At 39.2% G+C, this 13,079-nt stretch overlaps 1 protein-coding gene across 5 annotated transcripts in view; it reads right to left on the reverse strand.

Moving 5' to 3' along the window:
• Positions 1-13,079, reverse strand: part of ZNF804A (zinc finger protein 804A) — a 229,914-nt gene that overhangs the window by 185,539 nt on the left and 31,296 nt on the right. The window contains exon 3 of one of the 5 annotated variants that reach the window (XM_072931621.1): positions 8,259-8,310. The exons of the other annotated variants lie outside the window; for them this stretch is intronic. The gene's annotated coding sequence lies outside the window, so the exon portion shown is untranslated. The remainder of the gene's footprint in view (positions 1-8,258; positions 8,311-13,079) is intronic. 5 annotated transcript variants of the gene reach the window in all.

Consider the following 13,079-nt stretch of genomic DNA (forward strand, 5'->3'; position numbering starts at 1 on the left):
TGCTGTGCCAGAGATCCATTTTCAAACTAGTTTTAATAATTTTGGTTCTCATGATAAAAGATTCATTCGCTTTCAATTTAATTTTAGAAAACTGTAAGGAATCGTATATGGCAAATCTTCATAAGCATTCCTAATAAATATACATAAACTTGGGGTTACTTTTAGCTTGTTTAATGATTGAAACCTGGGGAGTGGGGCAAATTCCTCAAAAGTGCCAGAAGAAACTTTGCATCCCCAAGCAAATAAACTTTGCTGAAACAACAATCTTGTTACCCAAAAAGGATGTTTGGGGGGTTGTTTGTCATCCTCTTTTGTTCAGAAACTCCTTAGTGTAATCTACAAACAAGAATATAATGAAAACTGATATTATGAGAACTTAATATACTAAATTGATTTTTATATACTAAATAGTAGAAGAATCAGTATGAAAAATACATAGACAAGAGCTAAGTTGGACACTGCATCAACTCCCACATGATTACATCCACATCATAATGTTGGGGCCTATGAACTGTTTATTATAAAAAAGTCAGCAAAACTTTTTGCAGGCAAAATCTTCATGTGCAAACATCTTGAGACCTGTAACCCACACTCCAAGTGAGCTGCAGCAAAAAGGGAAGCAAAGGGAAGCAAACCAAACCTGGAACTCCACACAATGCAAACAGACTTGAACAGTGCATTATTAATTTTCTCAATAGCTTTTCTATGGTACTTAGTGCTAATACATTAACCTTCACTTCATTCCTCAGAGGTGTTCTGTTAATCCCAGTTTGCTGACAAGAAATATTAAGTCCAGCAGCATAAAAACAAAAGAAAGAACACAGAAATAAAGCTCCACAAATAAATAAGCAAAACACCGACCAGCCAAACAAAAAAAAGCCACTGCTTATTTGAGGACACGGACACAGATGCTTAAACATTGATTTTCATTTTTTACCTCTTGGAAGTGTAATCTTCTTATGGCAGTCATGACTACCCCATTTTTGTACATATTCCTGTAGTAAATACAAGCATATTCCTACACAGAGGTTTGTTGACTTTCTTTTTTAATTAAAAATTGTGTTTGCTTTTATGCTTAGGCACCCATCCCACAGTCACTGAATTCTTGCTGCAGTCATTCGCCTGGCCAGTCACCAAACCCAGGATTCTCCCTAACATAATGTAATTCCTGGAAGGAAGAGCCAAAGGTCCTTGCTGTACACAAGGAACGTTCCAGAGGTATACAGACCCCAGCACTGCACTTCCAGTTCAACTGCAAAACTCCCGATGAAACTAAGAATTCATTTTTCAAATACAAACCAACAAAACAGATGTCATTGCCAAACATAAAGCAGAAGGTTTATACTTTTGCACTACTTCACAGAGACTTGGGAATAAGAGCCGCAAGAAGTTCATATATAAAGATCAAGGTGTTCAAGGCACTGTCTCTGAATTTTCAATTAAAAACCCATCTCAGTGATCCCACGTATATGTGGGTATCTTCTTTAGGATTTGCACATTATGAAATGACACAGAGAAGGTGAAGAGGAAATGAATGTTTAGTTTCTTCCACCATGTAAAATTAGTAAGGCTGAAACCAAGTTGGAAGCCTGAGGTGGCAGCTTGGAGACCATAGGCAGGGAAGTTCTAGGACTGCTTGTCACAGAACTTTTTGGGTACAGCTAGAAAATGCAAGGGCTGAGGGGAAGCAGAAATAAATCACTTAGGGAAAATGAATGAAGATGAGTCATGCCCCAGGGAGAAGGGTTAAGTAATGATTACCTGTCCAAAGAGGAAATTTTGGTGACTCAGCATATCTTAATGACAGATAACAAACATTAAATTCAGAATGTATGCACAGAAACTGATATGATTACAAAAGACAACAGCAGTGAAGACAGAACCATGTGAACTGTTATTTTTCCCTGAGCGAATGGACACATCCAAAAGCTAATTCAAGAATCCAGAGTGCTGAAAAAGCTCTCATCACCTTTCCTAGACAATTCTCTGTGCAAACAATGCTTAAACATCTGCCTGGCGAGGACAGGACCAGGCAATATGAATTAAAACTGACCAGAAGTGTTTGGAGAGTTCACTTCTTCAGACCAAAAGCCTTCTGCCTGCAGTCTCTGTACTTGCAGCTATTGACATTCCTCAGCAAATAAATCCTCCATTTAGGACGGATCATAACATTTACACCATTCAGGAGAAAAGCACAAGTGCAAAAAATGGAGTCTTGGGCCTGCCCTTATGGCACTCATTCCCTACAACTCTGGTGTTCTGTGGTTTTTTTACATCTACAGGGTTCATTGAGTTAATCTTGGTCTACTTAGGGCAGATTAGAAGCAAACACTGAAACCTTGCTGCCTAATTCCAAGCCTCTTCATCACACACACAACAGCCCGGAGTGCAAAAAGATCCTTAGGAATTTCAGCCTTCATAAAGGCACATATCCTCTGCATACAAATAATTACAGCACTTGACACGGAACTCCCACTAAGACAACAAGGTCACCTCCCCACTGAGGGCTACTAGACGTGAACATCTGTCACTTAAACAAATGTCACTGAGTGCATCAACCTGAAGGCTTCACTTATCCAGAGAGAATAGAAAAAAAAGTTGTGTTTTCAGGTTTATGGGGAGACATCTGTTTGAGTGACAGATGCCTGTGCCACAAGAGTATTAACACAATGTTTTTGTGAGAGAGTAATCACCTCCAAAAGACTTTACCTGGAACAATAAACTGAGTGTTCTTTCTTTCATGATAAGCTCTTTTCATACTTTAAAAAAATCCTGTTTATCAGGGATTGAAGTCAGAAAATTTAAGAGCTGCATATGTTAAAGTAAGGCAGCCCAAAGCCTTTAGAGACACTGAGTTATTTGTACCTAAGCCTAAATCCTGGTGTTTAGATCTCATTATCTCAGTTTGACCGCGAGACTGCAAACAAGCCATGCAAATTTGTAAAACACCCAGCGTCATTTGGATTAGAATTAAACACTACTTTGGGTACCTACAGTTTTGGGATATTTATTTTTATTGCTGAATGCTACACTAATCTGCATCTGAATTGATCATTGTATTGAATTAGCCATTATTTGATGATTATCTCAAGCAGAACAGAACAACCCCAAACCAGCAGGGAGTCTTTATCTAAAACCAAAGGCAAACAGATTAAAACTGTGAAAACACAGCTCTATAATTAATTAATTAATATTTTGGGGTTGTTTCATTAGAACTTAAATACTTGTTGGGGAGGCTACTTATTTTTGATAGGATGCTGTAAACCCTGTTAAGTATTCTATCAAGGATTTTGTTCTGCAGTAAATGGGCTGCCTGAACTGTTGTCTGCAGCAACCTGTGGTGGGTAAATTTTGTATTCTTTTAGCAATACAATCGTTTCACTGAAAGCCACAGCCTGAGAAGAAAGATCCAAAGATTTGGCTAAATGCAAACTAAAACTGTCAAGGCAATGTGCCTATGGGATAATTGATTCAAAATCAGCTTCTCCCTTAGGAGGTATAGCAAAGCTATTGATGACTTCTCAAGCAGTCAAGTCTTCTGACAGAAAATGAACACTCTAAGATCTATCACATAACCTAAACCATAATTTCTTATCTTCTTTCTACTGATCTGAAATGCATACAAAAAAGAACTTAATCATTTGATTTTAAAATATGGCAAAGCACCTTCCTGTCTACTGCCTAGCCCTGTCCTGCTTTGTGAGTGACTCTGGAGAAACATTGCTGCCGTCAGACAACTCCAGCATCCCCCCGAGTTATCCATTAGATACATCCAATGGGTTATGTGCAAAGGGGCTGCAGGTCTGGATATGTTAGAGGAAAATGAGTTTGTCCAGATTGGAAGTGGGTTACCCAGTACTGAAGAGGGAAACACACCTTGGGAAGAAAGAGCAGCTGACTGTGAAGAATTGTGGCAGCTGTTTTGCAACGCATTAATATCTTGAAAACATCAAAATACATAATTCCCACCCACAACAGGCTCATCAAAGCTATGTTTTAATAAAAAATCATTCAGGAAAAGGGGAAAATTGACATTTCTCTGTCTGTGAGGGAGAAGAGAAGATGAGTGGCACTCAAGGACAAAGAATTTGCAGAGCTGGGTGAGTGGCACCTCCTGCCTGGAGTGCAAAACCTGGCCACCACCAAAAGGAGGGCCATGAGCTGGAAGGGGTATGGAACAGGTTGCAGAAATGGAAGCTTCTACTCAGGCTGCCCAGAAGAAACTTCTCCATGACAGTAGAGTTTCCACAGGAAATTTAGTGGCACACTCGGAAAATAAATTTACAGCAAAAACAATGACATCTGTCTATATCACAGCTCATTTCCACTCAAAAGGGATCATTTTTCAGATGCTTACAATTCAAGTGCTGTTTTTAAGACAAATTTAGCACATTTATTCTTAATTTGAATAAAATTTTTAAGCTTTGAAATAAAAATGATTAGAGAAGGGAAAAAATCACTTCATGCTTGTCAGTATATATTTATGTGGAATCACACAGATATTTTTGTGACAGATGCTCAGAATGTGAAAACTAACAGAAGTCATATTTCAGATTAAGGCTGTCTTCTGGTTGACCAAAAGTAGCTATACAGCTTTTAATTTATTTTTCAATTATTTTACAGTATATCTAATATTTTCTTTAATATTCATAACTCAACTTTGCAAATATCATTACTGCACTGTTATATGTAGTATATTCAGCAGGACTAGCTCCTTAAGTCAATATACAAAAAATGTGGTCTCATTTCACAAATCAGTGTGCCACAGTTTACTTTCCCAAGGATGCATATAATAAAACAAAAATATGTAAAAGAAATAAATAAAATGTTCCTCTTTTTTGTTTTGTTTGTTTGGTTTTTGCACCACAGATATGTGAAGCCGCAAGTAACTCAGGGGCTTTGATAGTTTCTAATGGTGTTCATATCTAAATTTATTGGCTTTGACTTCCCTGTTTAAGGTCAAGGATAAATTCATGAGGTGCATTCACTTCTCCTGCATCCAGGTAAAAGCACTAAACCACAGAAATCAAAGCCAACATCCTCACTGAAGCACAAAGCAGCCTCAAGTGGCCAAAAGCCCCAGGGGTTTTGCACTTTCTTTCATTCCAGGCTGTGGCAACACAGGCCCCACATGGATCTGTTACCTTAAAAACTGCTGTCACAAGGATATCAGAATAAAACCTGACCACGTGCCTTAACAACCAACCTCACATTTTAATTCAAAAACTGAGTAATAAAGGTATAAAGACATGGGAAGTCCAGTAGCATCTCACCATGGAATCAGCATTATGACTATTATAGGTGCTTTTCCTGTTGGCAAGGCTATCACAGTTACCAACAAGTAACACTGAATGTTTCCTTAATCCCCAACTTTCAATCATCACCATACAGACCAACCTGACACATGGGTAAAAGGAATTTAATTACACCAATATGGTAAAAAGGATTTAATTACACCAACATTAAGCCAACATGGGTAAAAGGGATTTAATTATCTATGTCACCCCAAAAACTCAGAGATTCAGAACAAAGGGCAAGCATTTCATTATAAATAATACAAAAATGTAATATTAAATTCCATTAACTTAGCTGCTGTACAGTTAAACCAGTCCAAATCACCACAGTTCAAAGAGTTAAATATTTTAAACCTGTGTTACTGAAAGTTACTTAAAAAAATAACTTTTCCCTTAAAATTCCTCTGCCGTTGTTATTGTTTTCATATTATTTCAAATTTTTCTTAGTTATGCACCTATTCCATTCCTTCTCAGTATCATGACACTACAAAGGAAACTTATACTTTAAAGTATTTTAAATTATGTGTATAAAACTGAATTAAGGCAATCAGCTTACTAGTAATGAAACCTGAATTCAAGGCAGCCTAAACAAAACGCATATTGAATTAATGGTGTATTTTGTGCTAATGATTTTATTTATTCAAACTGGGTAGATGCATTTCAGACAGCACACCTCACCAAAAAAAAATAGATTTAACAGATCAAAACTTCCCACGGGGAAATTTAAAGGAATTTTACTGAAAGGTGTCAATATCCCCTAAAACAGTCAGCCCTGTATCCCAGGGCACCCTCCAAGCACAGAGACCAAGGAGATTGTCCTGGCTGGACCCAGAGTGCACAGCTTCAGGTATTTGCTTTCCTCTGGCCCTGGGCATCCTTGTGCCTTGGCCATGTTCACACAATGACACACATTACCTGCCTCACCTTGCAAACATCTGCTGTGCTGTTTTCATTACAGTTAGGGTGAAATTAGTACTTTTCCCCTTGAAAAGGTGATTTTTTTTTTATGATTTATCTGCTTCCTTTAGACCTCCCGCTTTCCTTCTGCGATGGGAATTGTGGAGTTCAAGCCCACGTTGCTTCTTATCTGCTGTGTGGATAAAGCTCAGCCTGGGGAAAGTCACTGCTTTGTGTTGGGTTTAGTTTTGTGCAAACATTTAGAACAAACTGCTGTGGTGGTCTTTCTCCTAAACCTTTTCACAAGTGCCACAAAACAGCACACATTGTGCTTTTGCATGCCCAACTCACCAGCACACTCAGCCAACAAAGTCTAGCCCAGCTTAAAAAGATTCATAATTGTAAGGACAAGCAAACACTCAGCAAGATTTTCAATAAATATAAATCAAAAGCAGACCTGCTTTATCCAAGCACAGTTCTAAAGCTTCTTTTTTTTTTTTTTCATCTTTCAGCAGTGACTTTCCTTTAGGCAAAGGGATGTTAAAAACAAAAGTGACCAGTCCCAAACTTACAGGAGGTTTAATGTCTGTAAGGAAAAAATACATCACCAAATACTGTATCAGTAATTTGTTCTCCTTGCATAATCCATGTAACTCTGTAGCTGGTAAGAGTAGAAATTGGGAGATGAATGACTTTGTGGAAAAAACACTTCTAAAGAGTTTTTTTTATTAGTTATCTGACAGAGAAATTATTACACTAATGCACTGTGAATGCAGAAGAACTAACCTAAGAGTTTAAGGAGTTACCAGGTTCAATCCCCTAAATCATAAACGACGATTTTATGAAAATATGCTGATTTTGGCTGAGGCACTGGTCTAACAACGAGCAATGGCATTAGGAGAAAACCACAAGTACTGCTGAACTAAACTGATAGCATAAGAATGTTTGGAACATTAAAACTACTTCTGCACAAACGAAACCAGAAACAATAGTACCCAGCACACCAGTACAAATGGAAAAGACATGGGGAGATTGCCTGTGTGACAAGTGCTAAGTACAAAAGGTAAAAGAATTTTTCAACTGAAATAAGACTTTTTCTTTCCATTCCGCCCACCGCTGCTCTGTCAACTTCTGGATATGGCTTGTAAGAGCCCGCTGAAAGGCCTCATAAAGTTCAGTTTGCCTTTTTTATTTAAGAAAAATATTTATTCATTGTGAAGAAATACACAACTACTGCTTTTCTTATTGCTAAATACTTTGGTAAAACAAAGCTGGACGACTACATTTTTCTGAGTATCTTGCAACATACATTCCACACCTCCGATTTTTTTTTTGTTGTTGTTGTTGTTGAGGGGGGAGCATTATGCTTACTGTAGAGTTTTTATACTCATATGTAGAGTTTACAGTTTTTAATTTTTATTTAACACAGTTGTGTACTGCATGTATTAAATTCAAGCTGTCCCATATTTTATACCAAAAAAAAAAACCAAAAAAAACGACCAGTCTTCAGTCTTCCAGTCTATCTATGCCAGTTTTATGACTTCAGCACAAAACCAGGGATTTAACTTCATTTGGCTCACAATGGGGATATTGAGATCATCCCAAAGCTACACCAAAGCTGTCGCCGATTTGTTACAAAAGACACACAAACACACAGCAAAAACTATCACATTTAACACACACCAGCAGGAGAAGAGAAGTGAAAACTGACTTCAAGAGCTCTGAGCTCACAGTGATTATGCTGCAAAGGCGACCACGGTTTGGCCCACAACATCCAACACACCAGGGAAAACACCAGAGGGCTCAGGCTCAGGGGAGATGCAGACAGGGCAAGAGAACAAGCAGCTGCTCTGTAACCATCCTCCACAGGAGTCTTCAGAGGACTGCAAGGGAATTACAGCCCAATCCACAAATTTCTCCAGCCCCAGCTCCCCGTGTGACTGCCTGAGTGACCACCAGAAGGGAGGAGAATAGACTGATGAGGTGTCTGCTGACCACAGGACCTGAGCACGGAGCAGGTGCCTCCAGCCCCTCTGACACTCAATGGGATGCAGAAATGGCACAAACCTCTTATTTCTGTGTCTCTTGATGCTCCATGTACATGGCCAAGGATTTGACCCTAAACAAATAAAAAAAAGTGAATGCTGTAGTAGTACACACCAATTAAAGTCAAATCCCCCTCTCCCCAAAAGAAAAAAACTCAAAAAAAAAAAAAAATCAAAAACTAAAAAAGTCCCAAAACAGAAAGCTTTTCCCATTACTAAAATTAAAAAGAAAAACAGAGGGAACAAAAAGTTGTTATTAAGGAAAAACAAAACTAACTGAAATCCAGACAATAAAGTCAAGTCAATGTAAATATAGAACAAAAAATGTGCAGCTGAGTTTATAAACAGCATCCAAGCTCTCTTCTACGTATTTTTAAAAAATATATTGTTTTCTAAGGATCCATGCAGGTACAGTTAGAGCCACTACCACAGTCCAGTAGTTACAATGTTTAATCCTATCAGCAGGAGAGCATGGTTTACTACAAAAAAGACCTTAGTAAAGAAGCTGGGAAATTATTTGCACTACAAGTAATTTACCAAACTAAAACTTTCCTGATTTGGCCTGTGCAGCTGTGGGAGGGGTTACCAATTTTGTTCACTTGTACACCTACTGATAGTCCCAAATTCATCTGTATGACATACTGAAAAGGCAGATTTAAGTTTACTCCAGAAAATCTCACCTTGGAAATCCTTACCTAATTCATTCTTTCTGCTCTCCTGAGATGGGGCTGAAGGCCTGTGGTGCAGCCCCTGCCATGTGTTTTAAGGAGAGCAAACATTCATTCTACCTCTGCACCTTTGCCATGGCCTTCCAAGCAAGCCAAGACACAGTCAAGTTTCCAGATGGTGTTTATTGGCTTCAATTATATTAATTTTTTTTTAAATAGATAGTGACTAGAACATAACTCCTCAGGTCACTAACCAGAGGCAATGGGAAGATACAGATCAGCCAATGTGGGAATCCAGGGCTTCCCTCTGGCTGCCCTGGAAGGGACCCTGGGACCCTGGCAGGTGGTCAGGAACTCCGCTGTACAGAGCCCCAAGAGACACTGTCTGTGATCTCTGTCCATGAAAAAGAGTTTTCAATCTTACAGGATGAATCCAAGCTCTGAGTGTTTGATATGAGTAATAATTAAGTGTGGCACGGGTGTAAAAGTAAAATTTTAGGATTCTAGATTAGGGGTCCAAAGGGGATAAGATGGAGGAAATTGGGTGTGTTTTGTCCTTTTTCTCCTTCTTCATGCCCTCCATGTTTCACTGTAGTGTTGGCATTTTTCTGTTGGTTTAGGCTGGGGACACACTGTTCAATGTAGGTGACAGATATTGGCACGTTATTGTAAATACAGCACAGGTAGTTTCTGGTATATAATGTTTGTAACATCCCACTGAGGGCAGAGCCCCACACGCTGCCCTGCAGGACAGACCTGCGGCAGGGCAGCAGAACATGTTAGAGATAAACAGAATAAACAACCTTGAAACCAGCACAGACGAATTATGGCTTCTTCTTTGGCAACGGGGCAGAAAGACAGAGACTTTTTACAATCTCGGAATCATCAATGCCTCAGATTCCAAAAAGCCAATGCTAAGTGTAGAGAAGATGGGAGGAAAAGAAGAAGTATCAAGAGCCTGGCCAGGCACTTGCACAAAACAGATGAGCCTAATGCACTTGGAGTAACTCTGGGGTAGAACTGACTGAGCAGCGCTGCCCTGAGAGCCAGGGGATGCCATAATGAGGTCACTGCCCTGCACAGAACTCCTGGCAGCAGCCAGGGCCAAGGTTCCTGGCAGCAGAATTGGGAACTGCCAGAAGCTGCAGGAGGCAGATGAATCAGAGCTTCACACAAATGCCCAAGCCGGGGGACAAAACCAGAAAAATCCTGTCGTGTGAAAGCCACCCTGCTTGTGTAACTAACTGCATTAAACTAAATTTTATTAGCCACAGGACACATTAGTTCTGGTGTTTTAAAGCAGCTTTGAAGAGCAACAGCTGTTTCCTAAAAATGCAGAGTCCAGCTTCTCAGCGGAGCCCTCCACCACTAGAACACAAATCACTCTGCAGAGAGGCGGCATCCATCCCTGAGACTGGGACACTGCCAACAGAAGGAGACCTAGGGGAGGGTAAGACTTGCCTAATACCAAACAAAACAGTCTGAAATGGACACATAACAAATGTACATGGGAAGTTATTATGAGTTAAAAATTTATCTTGGTGACAAAAATAATACACTTTCTTCCATAATGGAGTACAATGCACTGGTCCTCTTAATTTGCTAGTCCTAGATTTATAACCTTACACAGACATTCTTAATTCCAACCCTTTGTGTAATGACAAAACCTAATCAATGTGATTACATGACCAAAGAAAATACCACATTTTCAAGTAAAAAAAAAAAATTTTACTACTAATGCATTTGTGTCACAAAACTTGTCTACTTCCTTGAAACAGCAAAAAATTAATGCAGAGGAACATACTGCTTCCCTGTTTCCTCTAAATAAAAAGCAACAACCCTCCAGTCCATGAAAAAAAATCAAGCATTCCATCTGTGAAGGTATCATTGGCATATATTCAGAATACGAGGCACCAACTGGCCTTGCAGAATGGACAAGACTAAATTATGTCCACATAAAACTGGTATTTTAGGTCTTCAGACTTAGGGAAAAAAAAACAACCTTACAATAAAAGGTGCATTTCATGACATAAAATTACAATCATTAGGTGAGATACTCTACTCTAAAATAATTTTAATATAATATATTTAGCTCCTTGAAATTGTCTTTGTAGATTGTCCCCTAGTAAAATATTTTTTGCAATAAAGTAATTTACCAAGAGCCAAATTGCTTTGCTCCTATTAGAGTTTCTCCTGTACCTATTTTATTTTTGCCTTGACAATGTATTTTAAAGGCAGTAAAGCAGAAAGCAGTAAAAGAAGCAATAATGAAGGAAGAGACACACAAAGTGATCCTTAATGGATTGTCAGCTCATGAAGGCAATTCACAAGCTGGAGCAAAATGAGTTCCATGCACAAAAGAAATCAATACTCATTGTAGCATCCTTCCTGCTACACTGCAATTTATCAGCTAAGCAGAATGCTGTCACATCTCATAGGTCTCTGAGAGCTCTCTGCTCTCCCAAGCAATATTTATTCCCCAGGGGTCCACCCCAGCTGAATCAGATCCAAGAGCAGCACCCAGTCGCTGACTCAGAGAACAAGGCAGAGTCTTCAGCAGCCAAGGCCAGGGCAAGCCCCAAACCTTCAGGTGGAGAACCTCACACACCTCACAGGGCACAAAACATCCCTGGAGGGCCACCTCCTCTCCCCCTGCTGCTGCTAAAGGCTGCTGAGTTACCAGATCCGTAATTACACAAACAAACAGACCACCACATTTATTTAACTTCAAACAGGGACATGTTCAAGCTGCCTGGAACTAGAATTGCATGGTTATGTTTTAAATACAGATGGTAAAAATAAAGGAAGTGCTTCCTTAAAAATTAATAGATAAATATCAAGAAAAAATCCGTAAACTCACACTTACGAATCTAGACATTTTGGAAGTTGTAAAGATTAACACTAATTTTGCCATGAGCAAGACTCCTAACAATCACACCAGTCATCTAAACCTGCAAATAAGCAATCCCCTAATTTCCAAAAGTTTGCCCTCACACCCAAACCAAATTTATTAACATCAGAATCACACAGAATCACAGAATAATGAGGTTGGAAGAGACCTCTAAGGTCATCAAGTCCAACCTATGCCCTAACACCACAACTAGACTATAGCACGGAGTGCCAAGTCCAGTCTTTTTTTTAAACATATCCAGAGATGGTGATTCCTCCATCTCCCTAAGAAGACAATTCCAGTATTTTATTATTCTGTCAGTGAAAATTTTTTTCCTATTATCCAACCTAAACCTTCCCTTACATGAAACTTTTCAAATGCAATCCAGAGCACAAAGCCCTGCAAACCTATTAACGTGGCTGGAATAAATACCAGTGGAGAACCGAGCTGCAAAGGTCACAAACTCACCATCTACCTAATGGACCACATTTCTGCATTGCAGATTATCTGGAGTCTTCTAATGAAACATAATAGCACCAAAGGAAATAACCCCCCATTAAAGAGCTGCTCCCATCAGCTCACTGCTGTAAGAAGCATCCTCAGCACACCAACCAGCCTTGAGTGGGTGTGAGGGTTGCTGGGAATTAGCAGGGACAAAAACAAGGACTGAACAGCAGGAATCACTTCCTAGAGAGCAGTGGTGATGATGAAACACCTGCCCTTCCAATGGGGCAGGCTGGAAGATGCATGGAAATTTTGGGTAAGTGTTTTGAGATTGGTTTTGAAACACCCAGAGGTCAATTTGGGAGTTTTCAATTGAGAAACTGAAAGCCTGATGAGTAAAAGTAAAGCTCCATGTTTTAAAGGCTTCCAAACAGGCATCTTTCAAGGACAGATCAGCTTTTCTCCTGGTATCTTGCCTCCTCCTCTCAAAGGACATGGAAATTTTTGTTCAGATGACTTCAGAAACTGCTACAATAGAACAAATCAGGGAAAAGTAAATAATCTTGGGAAAGTGTTGCCTTACTGCTCTGGGACTCTTGGCCATTTCTTTCTCTAAGATACCCAGTAATTGCAAAGGGAAGGCTATAGAAATTAAATAGTATGTGAGAGAGAAGGAGAGAAATTGAGAGAGAGATTGAGAGAGGGTACATAAAAAATATTGCCTCCTAAAATTAGAAAGAAAAATGCTTGACTAAATATTGTGAATATAGTCAAGAAAATTTTTTTTCTTAAGAGGCTGCAGTATAACAATATAGCAGAATGACAGCTCCTCCTAAATTAT

Source organism: Taeniopygia guttata, chromosome 7 (genome assembly GCF_048771995.1).
Source record: "Taeniopygia guttata chromosome 7, bTaeGut7.mat, whole genome shotgun sequence".
NCBI classification, from domain to species: Eukaryota; Metazoa; Chordata; class Aves; order Passeriformes; family Estrildidae; genus Taeniopygia; species Taeniopygia guttata.